Source organism: Oryx dammah, unplaced genomic scaffold (genome assembly GCF_014754425.2).
Source record: "Oryx dammah isolate SB20612 unplaced genomic scaffold, SCBI_Odam_1.1 HiC_scaffold_2, whole genome shotgun sequence".
Classification (NCBI taxonomy): Eukaryota; Metazoa; Chordata; class Mammalia; order Artiodactyla; family Bovidae; genus Oryx; species Oryx dammah.
In genome coordinates this window covers 46,935,745-46,956,729 of record NW_024070186.1, presented here as the reverse complement: position 1 = coordinate 46,956,729, position 20,985 = coordinate 46,935,745, and the positions used below count along the sequence as shown (strand labels likewise).

The 20,985-nt window shown below is 38.9% G+C and overlaps 1 protein-coding gene across 2 annotated transcripts in view; it reads left to right on the top strand.

The window, feature by feature from the left end:
* Positions 1-20,985, top strand: part of VEPH1 (ventricular zone expressed PH domain containing 1) — a 271,345-nt gene that overhangs the window by 162,717 nt on the left and 87,643 nt on the right. The gene's annotated exons all lie outside the window — the stretch shown is intronic.

Sequence of the window (20,985 nt, the reverse complement as noted above, 5' to 3'; positions counted from 1 at the left end):
ACTTATGAAGCAGCTACTGTATGCCAGGTACTATGCTAAAGGTTCAGTTTTAAATCAAACAAATGTACTCCGTCACCTCTTGGAGGTTAGACTATAGAAAGAAAAGATGGAAACCATGGTCAGGAGGTGATATAGGTCAGGAGCCAGTGAGAGTGTGAACTAGTCAGAAAAAATCAAAGTAAGAAAAGAACATCAGGGCCAGAACTTCCCTGAGGTGCACAATTTAAGGAGATACCAAAAAAGCTCAGTAAAATTTTAAGTAAAGTCAGAATTAGTAACAATGTCTTGCCAAGCCATATTGGAGCTGAAACAAAAGTTTATTTATATGTCTTAATTTACAGTTTTGATATTATTTATTCTTTTTGTGAGGCTTCCCCAGTAGCTCAGCTGGTAAAGAATCCTTCTGCAATGCAGGAGACCCCAGTTCTATTCCTGGGTCAGGAAGATCCCCTGGAGAAGAGATAGGCTACCCACTCTAGTATTCTTGGGCTTCCCTGATGGTTCAGAGGGTAAAAAATCCCCCTGCAATGCAGGAGACCTGGGTTTGATGCCTGGATTGGGAAGATCCCCTGGAGAAAGGCATGGCAAGCCACTCCAGTATTCTTGCGTGGAGAATCTCCATGGACAAAGGTGCCTGGTGGGCTGCAGTCCACAGGGTCACAAAGAGTTGGACATGACCAAGCACAGCACAACATCCTTTTTGTATTAATTTTTATTTTAAAAACTATTATTTACCTTGACAACTAAATTTTCTGATGCTCTGTTAAGTTCTGTGCCCTGGTCCTGGCCCCAGGAAAGATGAAAGGTTGGAGACACAGGTACTAAAATGGCAGTGTGCCCAAGGCAGGCTTACCCTTCTGGTTGTGGGTGGAGCAGGTGTGGGTGGCTGAAGGCACTTGGCAGCTAATTAGATCTTTCCTACAATCACTCTTATGCAGCAGCCTTGTTCTTCCCTTGAGATTTAGATGACAGTCCTTGCCCACTTGTAGGTCATGACATCTTTTCACAGGTTACAGCTCTCATAGAAAAAAGCCAGGCAGCACTTTGTCTAGAAAGTAGCACAGCTGTGGGATAGTGAATTTAACTCATATTACTCACCTACTGACTATCATCCCCTTTCATGTTTAGGGACTAGGAGGGTTTTTCTATTCTCTACTTCCTACTCCCATCTCCCACTCCAGATCAGGTGAAAGAGTGGACTCTCATGCTAACAAAGAAAAGGGGGATTCAAACATTTGATAATGGCAATTATTGCTACTTAGCATGTTTGTATATAATCTTGACATTTTCTTTTTTTAATTGAAATATAGTAGATTTACAGTGTTGTGTTAGTTTCAGATGTACAGCAAACTGATTCAGTTATATATACATATGTATATTCTTTTTCAGATTCTTCTCCCTTATAGATTATTACAAAATATTGAGTTTATCTTCCTTTGCTACATAGTAGGTCCTGTTGGTTATCTATTTTATATATAGTAGTGTACATATGGAGAAGGCAATGGCACCCCACTCCAGTACTCTTGCCGGGAAAATCCCATGGATGGAGGAGCCTGGTAGGCTGCAGTCCATGGGGTTGCTAAGAGTCGGACACGACTGAGTGACTGCACTTTCACTTTTCACTTTCATGCATTGGAGAAGGAAATGGTAACCCACTCCAGTGTTCTTGCCTGGAGAATCCCAGGGACGGGGGAGCCTGGTGGGCTGCCATCTATGAGGTCGCACAGAGTCAGACACGACTGAAGCAACTTAGCAGCAGCAGCAGTGTACATATGTTAATCCCAAACTCCTAATTTATCCCTTCCCACCTTTCCCCTTTGGTAACCATAAGTTTGTTATCTATTGTTTGTGGATCTACTTTTATACATAAGTTCATTTTGTATCATTTGTTTTTTTAGATTCCATATATAAGCAATATCATATGATATTTGTCTTTTTCTGTCCAGCTTACTTCACTTAGTGTGGTGATCTCTAGGGAATCTGACATATTGAAAAGTTAATTTATTGATTAGCTTTCTTAAACTTCTTTTATAAAATGGTAACAATAAAAATGACATTGCTCATATTCAGTGTAAGTTTTGGATAATTAAGCATTCCAGGACTTGAAAGTAGCTGAAATCAGTAAGACTGAATTAACACAAACTCTTTAAATGGCATGTTTGGCTAATAAGTTAACACAAATGTTGGAGAATTTAATATAAGAAAGGTTAAGTGAATTTTCCAGTTTGATAGAGGATGTCTGTAGCAAAAATATTAGATACATTTTCATCTACTAGAATAGTTGGGGTTTTTTTAAGTTTAACTTAAATCATTTAAGATGTGCTATACAGTGAGGTTTACTCTTGTGAAAATGTGAAAGAAAACTGGCAGAGTTACTTCAAGTATCTAGATGTCAAAAATGTATTTCTCATGGCCTTGAATTATTTTGGGAGTTTTAGAGTTAATGAGGTGACTTTGGGTTTTCTCCTAAAATATTGAAAGAATCCATCATTTTTATTAAATTTTTTTCTTTTCATATTTTCTACCAAAAATGAGCTGGAACTGAGAATGTACTTTTTTAAGTTGCATTTTGGATTCATTCATGCTTTTGTAGTTTCCTTGAAGTTGCTGATAAATTCTTTGCACTGGGATGTGTGTGAGGCATTGAAGATTTATATGACTCACCGTAAACACATCCACCAAGAAAGGACTCATGCTAACTGCAAGGGACACATTGTTATTATTTCAGAGATTGTGTAAACCACTCAGCAAAACGCCAGCAGTCATCTGGCCAACACAGTTTTGCTTATGTCATGAGATCGCTCAGCTCAACAATATTGTGTTTCTTTTCTTAAAAATTTACTGAAGAAAGATTTAGGCTTAGAATCTGTGTTCTATTTTATATGTCATCAGTATAGAAGAGGCATATTTGGTCTTTCTTGATAAATTATCCAAAGTAATCAAGAAACAAAGAGGAAAACCATAAACACCACTTCCACAACACTGAAAATTAAAAAGACAAATAATCCAGCAGGAAATAAGAACAAGAACAACAACAAAGTATTAGGATTAATTTTAGACTGATATTACAAAGTCCATGCTAAAAGGACATGACAAAACAATCTCTTAAAAAAGTTCGTTTGGTATTGGTTTGACTCTTATGAAAGCAAAAAACAAGAAACTGTTCAGCTTCTTTATTTTGACCAACAAAAACATCACTTTCATATGGTTCAGCCTAATACTTCAGTAATAAAACATACTGAAAGAATAGGAGCCTCACTAGTCACTGTACAGCAGAATTCAATATGTGGTGAATCAAGTCACAAATAGAGTTTTTATCCTCAGTCAGCCATCTTATTACTGCATGATATTGATTACAGTGGGGACAGGCAATGGTGTAAATAGGTCAACACAAATCTATCATCGTGTCTAGAAAACCCTAGGTCTTATTTAAGAATTTGGGTCAGCAGTTCATTTTGAGTATGCAAGAGCCTGTTATTCCTAAATCAGTTATTCTCTCCTGGGCACCATTGGCCTCTGGCATAGGGGCAGATTTGCCAACCACTGAAAGTTGTGTATTCATATGAGGGCGCTTTTCTAATATCTGCCCAATTATATCCACATAAAAGACCAAAAGAATTTAGTTCATCTTCCAAGGATGTATTTTAAAAATCTGAATCACTGGTATTCATTTACGTGAACAAAAATGATTTAGAGTTTAAAAACAAAGCACATGATATGGAAATAAATCCTTGAAAGTCTGGCCCATCACGGGAGTTCTATAAAGAAAGATATAAAATCTTACAAGAACCCATCAATGCTGCTTTGGTTCACTTTGAAGTATTTCCTGATTGAGTGAAAATACATCCCATCTGTAGAGCACGTCAGCACAGCTGACTTGCAGAAAGCTAATTTTAAAGCTGGTAATGTAGTCCTTTCTTGAAAGACCCACATGAGTTGATTTTTCCTGATGAACAGATATGAGAATATACAAAAATTTTTTAAAAGTTCATTGTAAATATCAAGAAGCAGTGCTATTTTCATAATTAATTATAAGACTTCCTTATTGAAATTTTGTATGCAGTCAAGTTCAGTCTCATATTGGGATGACTGAGGAGGCAAAGCCTACACCAGTCCTCACCTCTTTCTCCTCAGTTGGTCCAATAAGGAGGATAATGGTAACACTGATCCACTTAATAGTTCTGGAGATGCCTTTCTTTTTTAGAGTAGATTGGTTTAATCCTAGGATTAGAATCATTTACCCATGGATGGCAACCCACTCCAGTATTCTTGCCTGGAGAATCCCATGGATGGAGGAGCCTGGTAGGCTACAGTCCACGGGGTCACAAAGAGTCGGACACAACTGAGCGACTTCACCTTCACCTTCACCCATGGACAAAGTTGTAATATTTGTACGAAGAGAAAAATCCTAAAGTTTTACCATACAGTTTAAGAGGGAAAAACAACAAATAGGAAGATGTTACAAATTCCCTGGAGCCTCATTTCATTGAAGTGGTCCACTGAACCCTTTTTTGGAGGGCACATGTTAGGGGAAAAAAAATTTCTAGAGAATTTTTCTTGGTGCTTTGGAATTTATCTTGGATTACCTACTCACCAGTTGCCATTTCTCCAGAGTGAATTTTCATTAGAAGAAGACAGGTAGGGACCTCCCTGGTGATCCAGTGGCTAATACTCCACACTCCCAATGCAGGGAGCCTGGGTTCAATCCCTGATCAGGGAACTAGATCCCACATGCTGCAATTAAGAGATCGCATGCCACAACTAAAGAGCCTGCAAACTGTACTAAAACCTGGTACAGCCAAATAAAAGAAAAAAAAAGAGAAGACAGGTAAAATGGTGGCTGAGTTCTCCCTTTCACTTTCTCCTGCCACACATATCCTGGTTTCTGCCATCTACATTGGCCCATGAGAAACATCCAGATAATACGGCTAAAAGAAGACCTACAAGTCCTTTTGAAAAGATCTCTTCTGAACCCCTCCTTTGAGTTAATATCAAATCACTGCTCTTGTTCATCCCAAGCCAAGAACAACTGCAAGACTAGACAATTACGATGTCACTGGTAAGGATGTTCCACACTTAAATCTACAACCTAACTTGTCCCAGAGTTCCACTAGAGGACATCAGATAAATTTCTTATTATTTATAATTTCAAAAGCTCCTTCTTAGTACAAAAAATGAAAAGTTTGATTTTCTTTACACATTCAAATAAATGACTAAATAAAATTCCCTAACTGTGCTGTTGGACAAAGAGGTGTGCTGCTTAATTGCACCTTATTTTACCTGATATTACCTGTGGATGAAGAGGTTTATTCATCCAATTAGAAAACAGCACAAAGTGAAATTGGTATGTACACTGGATAAATTATCTGCCTGTAAATGAAATGAGTCAAAACTAAACCCTTGAAATTGTCAGTTCCTCACATATAGTGTCTACCTTGGGTATGTGTCTAACAGATTTAAAGAGACCTCGGTAATAAATAAACAGAAGCAAAAGTAAGTATGCAAAGTGAGCAAAAATTGCATAGGGGAGTATCTTGCAGTATATCTTGTCCTTAAAGTAGCCATGTTAAAAGAAGAAAGAGGAGGAAAAAAAAGGAGGAGATAGCTAGGAGCAGAAGTAATCTACTGTGAAATATTTCATATTCTTAAATATATTATTCTAAATGTGTTATTTATAAAATAGAAGGCTATGTGGCATTATACTTTTATGTCTGTAATGAAGATTTTAATCTTTTTTTTAGGGAAGTTCATACTCAGGGATTATTATCAATCTTTTATTATTGCTGTTTGGGGACTGTCTTTACTCCCAAGCATACAGTGGTGGATGAAATGGTCCTGAGCCACTGATGGTCCCCAGCAGAAAAGTACATTTCAATCCAATTTGCCACAAACCAAATTTCAGAAAAGTGAATGTTATTTTTTTTATTTACTTTCATTATTAAACTGGCAGTATATGCCCTGTAGGGAAACAAAATGGTCCCTTGATATCATCAAATCTCATTTAAAAACTGAGCAAATCTATATTTCTAAGCTCTGCTGCTGATGAAGAGCTGGTAGCCAGGAAACTGGAAAGAGATTATATGGCTGAATAAAGGGTTTTGATCTCACAAAGGAAAGGGGAGGGGCCAAGGAGATGGTTTCCTCTTGTTTGCTCCACATGAATTGGAGCAGATAATGGAGGATTTTTAAATGTTTTTAAAACTTCAGATAATGGAGAATTTTTTAATGTTTTTCCAAACTTCAGATAATGGAGGATTTTTAAATATTTTTCCAAAAATATAGGCAGTCACACAGTTGGCAGTCAGGAGTTCAGGTGTTTGACAATTTGGCAGCCATTTATTTCTATTATAGTCCATTTCCATAGAGGTGCACATTTACAAGGAGCAGATGAGTCTGTCTAAAGCAGACAGAGCTTCATGTCATGTATTGGCAGGCCCACTCAGGGTCAGGCAAAAAAAGCTAATTAAAGGACACCAAGTCCCTGGGTTTCCTCTGTCAACACGTATGCCCTGTCCATACTGGAGACCAGAAAGAAATTATAAAAGGCAAATTTTTTCTTTTCATAATAAAATATTCAGTGGACTTTTAAGAAATAAATTATTTTATGGAAAACAATCATTTTTCAGATGACATATGCACACCAATTATCCAACAGTCATTAAAATATTATGCCATCATTAAAATAGGCCACAAATGCAGATATCATTGCAGGAGCTCTGATTCTGCTTCTCATATCAAACCCCCTAATTTTCAAGTAGCCTTTTCAGATTGGCTTTTTTCACTTAGTTATATAAATTTAAGCTTCCTTATGCCTTTTTAAAAAATTAATCAATAAATTCATGGCTGCCATGAGTCTTCACTGCTGGGCAGGGGATTCTTCTAATTGTGGCAAGCAGGGGCTACTTTCTAGTTGCGGAATATGGGCTTCTCACTGTGGTGACTTCTCTTGTTGCAGTGCAGGCTTCGGTAGTTGTGGGGCACAGGCTTAGTTGCCCTGAAGCATGTTGAATCTTCCTAGACTAGGGATCAAACCCATGTGCCCTGCATTGGCAGGCAGATTCTCAACCACTGGACTACCAGGAAAGTTCCCTTTATGCCTTTTTGTGGCTTGATAGCCCATTTCTTTTTAGCAGTAAATAATATTCCATTGTCTGGCTGTATCTACCTTTGCAGTATCATGCAGAATTATTGTACTGCCCTAAAAATCTTCTGTGCTCTGCACATTAATCCTGACTATTAATTCTTCATTCATTCATTAATTCTACAAATATTTCTGTGTGCCTACTACAAGCCAGCATCATTCTAAGAACTGGAAACACATCAGTGAACAAAACAGGCAAATATCCTTGCCTTCACCGAGACAGTTCCAGTGGGAAAAGACATACAATAAATAATAGAAATGATAAATAAATGAAGTATGTACAGTGTTGAGAAGTGTTAAGTGCTATGATAAAAGTAGAAATAGAGTTTGCAAAGAACAGGACAAAGAAAAGGATTTGCATTATATGTATATTATAATATATATACATACAAAGTGGGATAGTTCTAGAAAGATACCCATCATCTCTCACCACTGGTTTTCTCTGAAGGACCAGATTGGCTATGGGAGTGTAGGAAAATAGAAGAAAGTGGGAGGAACTTACACATTTTAAAGTATACATTTCTGGAAGGTTTAAACTTTTTTAACAGTTTTAGAACAACTATTTTGTAACTCCTTTCAGTAACAGAAAGGCTGAGAACTTGGACCCAGGTGAGAAGTCCAGACTCCTCAGAATCCTGTCTAACCAGTCCGTAGAATTGAACTGAGGTACCAGCTCTGACATTGGGCAGCTTCAATTCCTGTGACAGAGCGCTTGATCTCCTGTGACACCAGTTCCTCACACATAACCCAAGAGTATATCACAAGGTCGTGAGTTTTCAGCCTGTGCTCCCAAAAGACCATCAGGGGCCCCTTCAGAGGGTCCCAGACACTCCATCCTTCTTTCGTTTCCTGCTCTACAAACTGAGCAGGTCTCAGGTAGCTGGTGTTACATATTGGTCTTCCTGAGATGTGTTTAAACCAAGAATTCCACAACCTAAAGAAACTTGAAAAGCACTCAGCTTCATCATTTTTAAGATCCTGTTATAAGATGTCTTATGCTCTAAATTAATTCTAAGTGTCTTATGTCAGAGCTGGCAAAATGTAAAATGTTCATTATTTGGCAACTTATTTTCATTGATATATAGTTGATGGACAGTGTTGTGTTAGTTTCAGGTATACAGCAAAGTGATTCTGTTATATAGTTCTTAAAAAGGGTATATCATTTTCCATATAGGTTATTCTTTTCCATATAGCTACCTATACAGTAGGTCCTTATTATTTATCTATTTTATATTCAGTAGGATATATCTGTTAATCTAAAACTCCTAATTTATCCTTCTCCCCCACTTTCCCCTTGGTAACCATAAGTTTGTTTTCTGTCTCTGAATCTATTTCTGTTTTGTAAATAAGTAATTTGTATAATTTTTTAGAGTCTACATATAAGTGATATCATATGATATTTGTACTTTGGCCACATTTTTAATCAACCTCATCCTATTGATGATTTTATATTTCTAAAGTAAGGTTTAAAATGTTAATTTTCCGTGCTTGTCCAAGATAACTGTATCCATCAATTTATAATAGTTTATTGGGAGAAAATAGGCCAGATTGTTCAATAATTTTTTTACCTCTTTTAAAATTGAAGTATAGTTGATTGTTCAATACTTTTGACAATTGCCTCACTATCTGCTGAGATTTATCAATATCTATCAAATAGTAAATGACCAATCATGATCAATAAATTAATGTACTATATCTATCCTAGCTGGTCTATTTCTATTTAAATTGTTTGCCTTACCTTACTTAAAGGAAACTGATCTCATTTCAAATTGTTGTTATAAAGGAGCCTACAAAAATATATAATAAAAAAGACATAATTTGCTCGATTTGAGGAGAACAAAACAAACATATAAAAATAAAATAAATCCAGTAGTTGAGTTATTTTCCAGAATTGTATCCCTGGAAATTTTCAGTTTTTAAATGTGGTTTGCAAATTTAATTTTGAGCATTCTAGTGATCATAGTAAGGAGGGGAATAAGATTAGTTTAAGAAAACCTAGAGTGTCCATAAATAAAAATATGATAATTGCTTGGGGGCAGGGGGGAAGACAAATGTTTATTTGGTTGATAAGGCTGTATTCAGTGAATCTAGTTCATCAAAAATGTATTTACATTATGCAGCAAGCATATAACCCCTAAACATAACAATAGAATAGTGGTTCTCCATTGGAGGCAATCTTATGGCCAGACTGGGGCTCTTAGTAATGTCTGGGGACATTTTCGGTTGTCTGGGGGAGAGGCAGTTGCTACTGTCATCAAGTGGGTGGAGGCCAGGGATGCTGCAGAACATCTTACAGTGACTGGATTGCGCCCTCCCTGACCCCCTTCTACTAAAACAAAGAATCCAACCCGAAATATCGCGAGTGACTCAGGAACTGCAACAGAGCTTTGCTTCTCAAAGTGTAGTCCATGGACCAGCAACACTGACTTCATCTGGGGACTTGTTATATACTCAGATTCCCAGGCCTATCTTCAGTTCACTTCAGTTCAGTCGCTCAGTCACGTCCGAATCTTTGTGGCCCCATGAACTGCAGCACACCAGGCCTCCCTGTGCATCACCAACTCCTGGAGTCCACCCAAACCCATGTCCATTGAGTCGGTGATGCCATCCAGCCATCTCATCCTCATCTGTCCCCTTCTCCTCCTGCCCTCAATCTGTCCCAGTATCAGGGTGTTTTCAAATGAGTCAGCTCTTCACATGAGGTGGTCAAAGTACTGGAGTTTCAGCTTTAGCATCATTTCTTCCAAAGAAATCCCAGGGTTGATCTCCTTCAGAATGGACTGGTTGGATCTCCTTGCTGTCCAAGGGACTCTCAAGAGTCTTCTCCAACACCACAGTTCAAAAGCATCAATTCTTTGGCGCTCAGCTTTCTTCACAGTCCAACTCTCACATCCATACATGACCACAGGAAAAACCATAGCCTTGACTAGACAGACCTTTGTTGGCAAAGTAATGTCTCTGCTTTTGAATATGCTATCTAGGTTGGTCATAACTTTTCTTCCAAGGAGTAAGCGTCTTTTAATTTCATGGCTGCAATCACCATCTGCAGTGATTTTGGAGCCCCCAAAAATAAAGTCTGCCACTGTTTCCACTGTTTCCCCGTCTATTTCCCATGAAGTGATGGGGCCGGATGCCATGCTCTTCGTTTAGACCTGCTGTATCGAGCATCTACAATTTAACAAGATCCCCCATATGATTCATATGTACCTACTACTGCAACAGTGAGAAATTCCAATGTGTCCTATCAGTAGAGAAAATAATTTTCTTCCTTACAGTGATTCACTGACTCTTCATTTAATTGTTGTTGTTGTTGTTGTTGTTTAGTTGGTAAGTCATGTCTGACTTTTTGCTCCCCATGGACTATAGCCTGCCAGGCTCCTCTGTCCATGGGATTGCCCAGGCAAGGCTACTGGAGTGGGTTACCATTTCTTTCTCCAGGGGATCTTCCCATCCCAGAGATCAAACCCAAGTGCCCTGGTTGGCAGGCAGATTCTTTGCCACTGAGCCACCTGGGAAGCCTCTTTCATTTAATGTTTACCTCTTAATTGAGGAGATTAGTTTTCTTCTCAAGGATATGGGGCTCAGTCATTTGGACTGTATGCGGCACTGAATTTGTGGTTGCAGTTGTTCCTTGATTCTTCTCACAGGATATGAGTTTTAGAAAGGAAGGATTGGCTTGGAAACCAGAAAATTCTACGCCTTGGTATATGTGAATTTGTACTGTGTGACCTTCTGACTTTTTAGGAACATGGAATTTAGTTCCTCATGGAGGGTAGTTTCAATAACCTCAGAATACCTTGGATATCAAATATATCTTCAATGATGCTTAGTCAAGTTGTGTAAATGAGTTAGAAACATTTGGATTACATTTCCCTTAAAATATGCATAGAATTAAAATTAAGCAAAAATATGCTGGAGGGAATGCATGTTTTCCTAATCCCAAAACCTTGAAAAATGGGTTAAGACAAGTATCTATACGTGAATACACATATCATTGGTATTTACAGGTTAATCTGATTGTACTTCATTTGTTTTACTAAGAACTGATGCCATTGTACTTTGGACCATTTTTTCTCTACTAAATCTACATCAGATTTTCTAGGTTCTTCTAAAAATAACCTTGAAAATATTTAAATAAAAGTTATCTTTTCCAGTAAATGTAGACAGTTACGACTATTCCTATATCCCCTATCACATCTTTCTACTGAATTTTTATTTTACAGTCATACTAGTTCATAAATACAATTATACCCTGGGGTTTTATGTTTGTTTGATTTTTTAACAAAACCTTTGAATTCTTAAAAATAATGTAACCTATATTAAGAGAATCAAGACAAGAATAGACATTTATTCTTATACAACACTAACATTGTACAGCTTCTCCATAATTCCAATATCAAATGTACATTGAACACTTTTAATGTTTCCAGAAATTTTGTCATGGTTAGCTTTGAATTCTCTGGACTATTGTGGATTTTTAATTTATGTGTGATACCAAAAAGAATTATTCTGTCTTCCTGAAGTAATTTGTTAGGTATATAAATTAAGAGAATTTAAAGCACTAAAACAAGAAGCAGTTTCCAAAGCAAAGAATAAAATATAGCATATTGCCATCCTTGGTATGTTCAGGTGTTACCTGTGAATACCTTTCACGTAAATTATAGCCCCCTAATTGATCAGGGTACCTGTTTAAGTTCAGCTTAGAAACTAGTTTTTTAAACTCTTTGGGAATTTAAACTCTTTAAATTCCCAAATGTTTTTTAGTCAAGCATTATTATTGTTATTAATAACTTTTAAGCTCATGCACATTTTAAGGAAATGTAATCCATGTGTTTCAAATTCATCCTCACTTTGTCCATCAAGATATGGTTTGGTAAACTGGCAAACTCTTCTGATACATATGAAATATTTTACTGATAATAGAAATCATATCAAGTAATGATTTTTGCTGATAGTAAGAGATGTGCCCAGATTGCTGAAATTTTAGCGCTATTGACTTTTGAAGACAAACGTCTTTTTCTGGTTTTGGTCATACTCCATTTCTTCCGTCTCAGTTACCGTTGAAAAACAATGCCAACAACAAAAAGAGCAAAACATGATGCATAACGTGACATGGAATCATAGAGTCAGACAGGGAGATGGATTGGTTATTCTACTCAAGATAAGCTTGGAACCACCCCTATGATAAAGTAATGATTAGGTACTATAAATCAGTTAAAGAATCTAAGAAAAATTCCCCTTATTTTTTCTGTTCCAAAGCCTATACCCCCTTCAACACCACCTTTTTGGGAGGAGACTCAAGTAATTTCTATTAGCAAGTTATTCATTTGTGTTCTTATTGTTTGTCCCTTTCCACCCAAACCAAAGGGTCTAGCATTGTCCAGACAGATGAGGATCTGGAGACAAGGACCTGGAGGGTGACGCAGGGGGGGAGTGTCCCCAGTGAACATCTCCAGTGTCCCCAGAGCAAGTGAAGCCCTCAGTGCCTTTATTCCTGCTCAGCCAGTGCAGGGCCCGGTGTGACAGCACCAGCCCAGAGGACAGGTAAGGTTGACATCTCTCGTGGGCAGCTGACTAGGAAAAGAAATCCATTGCAGCAGGGAGTCCAGCTGGAGTCAGCCAGCTTAACCCTTCTCGGGTCACTGCCTTCATCAGATGAATGACCTTCCAAGAAATACTTCTTCGGGCCCCAGAAAGGGCATTCCTGGAGCCATTCCCTATCCTTGCATGAAGTTCCCAGATGGGCAAGCAGCTATGGTCTTTTCAGCATGGGGAGCTTTAACCCGGTCCAGGGAGAGACAGAGCAGCCCTTGGAGCCTGAAGAGATTTCCTTGGACCTTAGAGCAGGATTCAGGGTGCCTTTCTTTACATTTCCAATACCTTGGCTTTGAGGGCTCTAGCTTCAATAACTGTTATCTAACATCCCCCATTCGCACACACTTTGTGAGCTATGTGCTGAGAGTATTGCAGTTTGGAGTCCCAAACACAAAGCTGGAGTGGGGCGTCCGTCACTCCAGCCCCTGCAAGTGAGATGAGAAGCAGTCCACATGGAGCTCTGAATCAGTATTTGGTTACATCCCAGCAGGCTCTGGACCCTCTCTACTCCCAGTGCCCAACACCGTGCCAGACACCGAGCAGGAGCTCACCGCACACAGTTGAATGAATGAACAAATGAACAGACAAATGAACCAACAAACAAAGAGCGGGAACAGGCCTGCCCTTTGATGTGCGACTGAAGTTCACCTTTTTGTCAAGTGGGCTTTCACATGGCACGTAACATTTCACTTACAGTTAGGTTGGCAGCCTTTATTTCAATAGGAAAAGAAAAGTTTAGGATGTTATTATCCAACATAAAAGATTGAGAATACACAGAGACTGCCACAAAGAAAGAAATTAGATCTCAAACTCAGCATTAAAAAAGAGGCAAAATGGTTAATCATTTGCTTGCAATACGTGCATGCTATTTTTCAAAACATTTGCTAGATTGGAGAAAATACTGACTCAGTGAAAACGGATAATTGTTCTTTCTATTTAGATAAGTGAGCTTCTTTATAGTTATTCATACAATTAGAGGAGAAGGTGCAGGAGTGAGGCTGTGGGATACAGTGGTTAGAAGCATGAGTTCAGGCAGCCAGAGTGGGGGCTAAGAGTCACTATTCTATAGTAATAGCCACTGTGTATTGAGAATTAAGTGAGCTATGCACCAAAAATATATATATATTATTCCTAAAAGTTTTGGTATTCTAAACTCAAAATTCAATCAATATTCATGTTGTAGGCTCCAGCATTCATGGACATTAATTACACGTGGATTTTCATCTGTAGGAAAAAATGGGATGGGGAAGGCAAGGGACAGTGTAACTCCCCACAGCCTCCACTGCCTCTGCCTGTATATAGGAAAGGCGTGAGCTGAGCAATGGATGGATAGCTCTGTCTCCTGTGGGGAGAATGATCTTATTCTTCAAACTAAAAATGGCACATGTGAGCTGGAAAAAACTGTCAATTTATTTATATCCAATGGATGTTTTTCAGACACAGTTCTTAGTTGCTGAGTATTTTGCATCTCTGAGACTGTGATTGTCTGAAATTTTTTGTGTACACAACAAAAAACTCATTTATCCTTCAGAAGGCTAGTCCACTGTGATAATTTTGTGACAGCTGATTAATTGAATTTATCAACCAATAGCACAACCCAATTCTAATCCATTTACTAGTGGAAAAAATACCAAGTGAAGTTAATTTTTTATCATTATCAAAGTATAATGTTTACTGTAAAAATTTGGAAAATAGAGAAAGGATTAAAGAAAATTATCCTTAATCTTACCAGTTTACCACTGTTAGAAATTTTATGTATTTCCTTCCAAGACTGAATTGGAAAGCACTTTGAACTTTTCAGGAAGGGCTATTTTTCAAAGATGATGAAAAATACTTTTTAATCAGATGGTGAAAATGTGGATTTCAAAAACATAGACAAACTTAAAAGTTCGATTGAAAAGTCTAAGCCAGCAATGTATAATTATAACTACCTTTTGCTACAAAATTTAAGCAGGATAATCTTTTAAATGAAATACTTTTGTTGAAGCACCAGGGACAACAGACCTGCTAGTAAGTTAGTGTTAATTAGTATGTGAAGAATTCTCAGATTTCAGATAAAAATTATCAGATTTTTTATGAATAACATCTCATAGCTATATTGAATCTAAATCAGTATCTTTCTTTAAAAGGATATTCTTTTGCCATACCTTAGTAAAATATGTTTCTTTCCTAGCTGTGGCATTCTCTTTGATACTAAGATTAAATGTAATAATTCAAAAAATTTTAACATCTTTCAAACAAGTTTGAAACATAGAGAAATATTTACATCAAGCCTTGCAATATTAATCATTGTTACCAGCTTGCATTCTAGACTGGAGATTGGCAAATTTTTTCTGTAAAAGGTCAAGTAATAAATATTTTGGGCAGAGACAGTCCACGAGGTTTCTGTTGCAACTACCCAACTCTGTCACTGTAGTGTAAATGCATGGGTGGGCATGACTGAGTTCCAATAAAACTTTATTTATACAAATAAGCAGTGAATCAGACTTGACCAACAGCTGTAGCTTGTCAAGCCTTATTCTAGACAGTCAGTTTTTACTGGCTATCACATTCATCTAGAGTTTAGATGCAATTTAAGAGTTTCTGACCTATCCCCCAGCCCTTGTACACACAAGATTTCCAGTAAACATGGCTGGTTGAACCCATGTTTATCTCCACTACCACTAAAATGCCACATAAATAATAATGAGGAATTAAAAAGTATAAACTTAGGAGAATAGAGAAAACAGCAGACAAAGGATGTCAACAGAATGTTCAGCAGAGTAAAGGAGATGCAAACTTGGCAGTAAACAGTGCCGAGGTAACATCATTTGTGGTCCAAGGGAGGTGCACGTGAGAGGGCGTTTGCGAATTCTGCTGAGCTACAGTGATCTAGTTAGGGCTGGAGGCAGCAAACTGCTTCTCAGGAAAATTGGGCCTAACCTGATGCAGTCACTGCCAGAGCTGCCATGCTTAGCTTATTTGTAAAACTCAAAGTAATTGAATGAGGGTAGGGGTGGTCTTGACTCCAACTGTAAATGTTATAATATTCAGTGGGCTTTTTAAATGAGAAGAATAGTGCCAATAAGAACTAGCAGTTTAACTGTTGGTGCTTTTTTTAGAGCTATTAAGCTATTCTGAAACTCCCTCCAACCTTCTTTCTGAGACCCAAGGTAACAATTTGCTCCTATTTGTACAGTCACTTCTAGTCCTCAGTGATGAATTTCCTCACCTGAGGAAGGAAGGAGCAGGAAGTTGGAAGACAAAAACTGGCAGAAAGCATGTTTCTGGGTACTGATTTGCATGTCTGGGTCTCTGTCCACAGAAGGAAGCTTAGACCAAGGGAGGCTGGTAGCTATGGTGCCAGATGGGCTATTCGGGTGTCTAACTTCACAGCCCTGCGTGGGCCCAGCAAACAAAGACAGTGTGTTGGGAAGCCATGTGCTCTGTTGTGACTGATACAAACTTCAAGGGTCACTGGGGTCATATATAACAAGCTTCCCTAACTCTGAGCCAATAACTCCTTTCCCCTGCAGAATATTTAGAAAATTGAAGAGAAAAAAGATATGCAAATTTGATTTAGTTTGGGTTTTTTTTTTTTTTCTTCCGAGATAGACCCTTTTTGTGCTACTTTCTCACTTTTGTCCCAAAACAGACACTAGTTATATTCAGGTCCTGCTTGCTCTATTCAGAGGGAAAGACATTGGACTTCTTGAATTGTTGCGAACACTATCCCATTATTGTGTTTCCTTTGATTTGACTTCCTTTTCTCATGATGAATCTTCCTATCTTCTCCCTCTCTGTGATGTTCTCATCTCCTGTCTCAGTTCATTGTATCTGCATTTCTTTCTCCCACGCATGTTCCTTTCATTTTTTAGTATTTGTCTACTTTGTTTGAGAATGTCAAAGCAAAAACACCCCCAAGACCCCATACACACAAACTTTGGACTTTTCCTGGGCAGCTTCTCAGAGAGCATTTTACTGAGTCTAAGGTGCATATTCAAAAGCAGAGACATTACTTTGCTGACTAAGGTCCGTCTAGTCAAAGCTATGGTTTTTCCCGAAGTCATGTATGGATGTGAGAGTTGGACTGTGAAGAAGGCTGAGCGCCAAAGAATTGATGCTTTTGAACTGTGGTGTTGGAGAAGACTCTTGAAGAGTTCCTTGGACTGCAAGGAGATCCAACCAGTCCATTCTGAAGGAGATTAACCCTTGGGATTTAATTGGAATTAATGGGATTTCTTTGGAAGGAATAATGCTAAAGCTGAAGCTCCAGTACTTTGGCCACCTCATGCGAAGAGTTGACTCATTGGAAAAGACTCTGATGCTGGGAGGGATTGGGGGCAGGAGGAGAAGGGGACAACCGAGGATGAGATGGCTGGATGGCATCACTGACTCGATGGACATGAATCTGAGTGAACTCCAGGAGTTGGTGATGGACAGGGAGGCCTGGCGTGCTTCGATTCATGGGGTTGCAAAGAGTCGGACACGACTGAGTGACTGAACTGAACTGAAGGTGTCCTAATATTGATGGAGGTGATTAGGGGAAGGGGCTGTTCACTGATCTTCCATTTTGACAAAAAGTAAAATTAAAATCAAATTCAGCAGCCTCTTCTTCCCACTGGGTATAGGAAAGGCATGGAATACAAGGAACTGTGAACGCTTTCTGGTGGTAGAGCTTTAGCTCTGCCTACTCTGCCCATCTGATGCTGCCTGCTCCTGGTGCCTCTGGTTCTCCACCTACTGGACTTTACATTAATGCGGATACTGAAGGCACCCTCTGTAAGCACATGTGCAGAAAGCCTGCAGCTTTTACCCTTAGATTTAAGTGGTAATTAATTGAATTTGGGGAAAGCCTGACCCAGTAAGATGAGAGAGCTGTAAGAGTGGGCATTTGCCACACTGGACCTGCAGGAAGAACTTTGGCCATCTCACTCAGAGCCAAGTGCAAGTGATTCAAACAGAGAGGAGTTTAAACTTAATAAGGAAATAAATTAACTCTACAACCTTTTATTATGCTCTTTGTTACCATTTTATTCTTGGAGCACAATATAGTCCACATGGTTTCCTATAAATTCACTGGGTCTGACTGAGTTGCTTTTTGGGAATGTGGTTTTTCTTTATATATAATTTTATTTATTTGTTTATTTGGCTGCGCTGGGTCTTTGCTGCTGCTTGGGCTTTTCTCTAGCTGCACTTCTTGGGCTTCTATTGCGTTGGCTTCTTTTGTGGCAGAGCACAGACTCTAGGGCTCCGCCTTCGGTAGTTGAAGCATGTGACTGTGGCTCCCGGACTCTAGAGCACAGGCTCAACAGTTGTGGGCATGGGCTTAGCTGCTCTGCGGCAGCATGTGAAATTTTCCCAGATCAGGGAACTAACCCTGTATTCTCTGCCAATGAGCCACCAGGGATTCAAGCCTCAATGTGGTCTCTTGAAGCTGGAAGGTCTTTTCTAAGCCATCCTTCTATATAGGCTTAGAAATTAGACTCCTCCTGCAGCCAAAAATACAGAATTTTCAAAGTTCTATTCCAAGAGTTGCCAGTGGATCTTAGATGTAATCCAGGCCAAGTTAGCTTTGAAGTCACCTATTGTGGGTGAGATTTATACACATTTAAAAAGAAAAAATCTAGGCTACCAGATCTAACATAGCCTTTGAGGGGCAGTGTACATCAGCCCCATAGCCCAGGTTCTTTCCCATCATGGAGCCCAAAGCTGGGCCTGTCTGCCTTCATCCTTCACTTTGCTCACCCTTGCCAGTCCTAGAAGTCTCAACACAAATGTTGCTTCCTCAGAGAAGCCCTCTCTGACCACCGCCCCAGTGTAAATTAGCTGTTCTCATACCGTTCTTTGGGAGTTTTTTTTTCTTCTTCTTCTTTTTCCTTCATAGTACTTATCACAGTTGTATTTTTGTGCATTATTCTTTTTTGCTTGCATCCACCACTAGATAAAATGAGTAGCACACCCTTTATTTACTGTATATTCTATGTCTGTATTGTAGGAGCTCAGTAAACACATGTTGAATGAATGACCTTTTAAAAATTCCTATGAGTCTATATCTATAATGTATTAAATTCCTTTTGATATGTTTTTTCACTGCTTGGAAAACCAATTTTCAAGGCGCTTTTTTAAAAAAAAAATTATTTACTTCACTGCATTCAGTCTTAGTTGTGGCATGCAGGATCTTTATTTTTTAAGTTGCCTATGCCAAAGCCTTTGACTGTGTGGATCACAATAAACTGTGGAAAATTCTGAAAGGGATGGGAATACCAGACCACCTGACCTGCCTCTTGAGAAATCTGTATGCAGGTCAGGAAGCAACAGTTAGAAGTGGACATGGAACAACAGACTGGTTCCAAATAGGAAAAGGAGTACGTCAAGGCTGTATATTGTCACCCTGCTTATTTAACTTCCATGCAGAGTACATCATGAGAAACGCTGGACTGGAAGAAGCACAAGCTGGAATCAAGATTGTCTGGAGAAATATCAATAACCTCAGATATGCAGATGACACCACCCTTATGGCAGAAAGTGAAGAAGAACTAAAGAGCCTCTTGATGAAAGTGAAAGAGGAGGCTGAAAAACTTAGCTTAAAGCTCAACATTCAGAAAACTAAGATCATGGCATCCGGTCCCATCACTTCATGGCAGATAATGGGGAAACAGTGGAAACAGTGTCAGTCTTTATTTTTCTGGGCTCCAAAATCACTGCAGATGGTGATTGCAGACATGAAATTAAAAGCTGCTTACTTCTTGGAAGGAAAGTTATGACCAACCTAGACAGCATATTAAAAAGCAGAGATATTACTTTGGCAACAAAGGTCTGTCTAGTCAAGGCTATGGTTTTTCCAGTAGTCATGTACGGATGTGAGAGTTGGACTGTGAAGAAAGCTGATTGCCGAAGAATTGATGCTTTTGAACTGTGGTGTTGGAGAAGACTCTTGAGAGTCCCTTGGACTGCAAGGAGATCCAACCAGTCCATCCTAAAGGAGATCAGTCCTGGGTGTTCATTGGAAGGACTAATGTTGAGGCTGAAACTCCAATACTTTGACCACCTGATATGAAGAGCTGACTCATTTGAAAAGACTCTGAGGCTGGAAGGGATTGGGGGCAGGAGGAGAAGGGGACGACAGAGGATGAGATGGTTGGATGGCATCATCAACTCGATGGACATGGGTCTGGGTGGACTCCAGGAGTTGGTGATGGACAAGGAGGCCTGGCGTGCTGTGGTTCATGGGGTCGCAAAGAGTCGGACACGACTGAGCGGCTGAACTGAACTGATGCAGGATCTTTAGTTACAGCATACAAACCCTTAGTTGTAGCGTGCAGGATCTAGATCTAGTTCCCTGACCAGGGATCGAACCTAGGCTCCAAGCATTGGGAGCATGGAGTCTTAGCCACCAGACCACCAGGGAAGTCCCCCAAAACCAATCTTTTATAAGGAGCTCTATTAGCACAATCTAATCTTTGTATGTTTGGATATTTTAGATTTTATTTTTACAACTTCTATTTTGACTACCTTCTTTCTAGCTATTCCCTTTCCCCCTTAAACAAGAAAATAGAGAATTACTACAAAATATTGAAAAAGAAATAGATGTATATCATAAATATTAGAAATAGACCATTTGTTTTCTGTAATTGTTTGTCTTTGTATCAGTGTTAGTATCAAGGGGCTATATATTCATTACCATGAACTTCAGTTTCAGTTTTAGTTTAGTCGCTCAATCGTGTCCAACTCTTTGAGACCCCGTGGATCATAACATGCCAGGCTTTCCTGTCCATAGTCAACTCCCGGAGCTTGCTCAGACTCATGTCCATAGATTCAGTGATGTCATCCAACCATCTCATCCTCTGTCATCCCCTTCTCCTCCCACCTTCAATCTTTCCCAGCATCAGGGTCTTTTCTAATGAGTCAGTTACTCACATCAGGTGGCCAAAGTATTGGAGTTTCAGCCTCAGTCCTTCCAATGAATATTCAGAACTGATTTCCTTTGGGATTGACTGGTCTGACCTCCTTGCTGTCCAAGGGACTCTCAAGAGTCTTCTCCAACACCACAGTTCAAAAGCATCAGTTCTTTGGCTCTCAGCTTTCTTTATAGGATCATTCCTCTAGTTTCTAGCTCCAGTAATTTCCCACATGGACTTGCTCTTTCCAAATGGGTTGTCTCATCATGGGTAAGAATAGCTAACTTTACTGAGCATCTTTCTCAGTAAATGAATATTTGTTGAATAAAAGGATAACAGAATAATTGTTTTTAATTAATCCTGATGAAA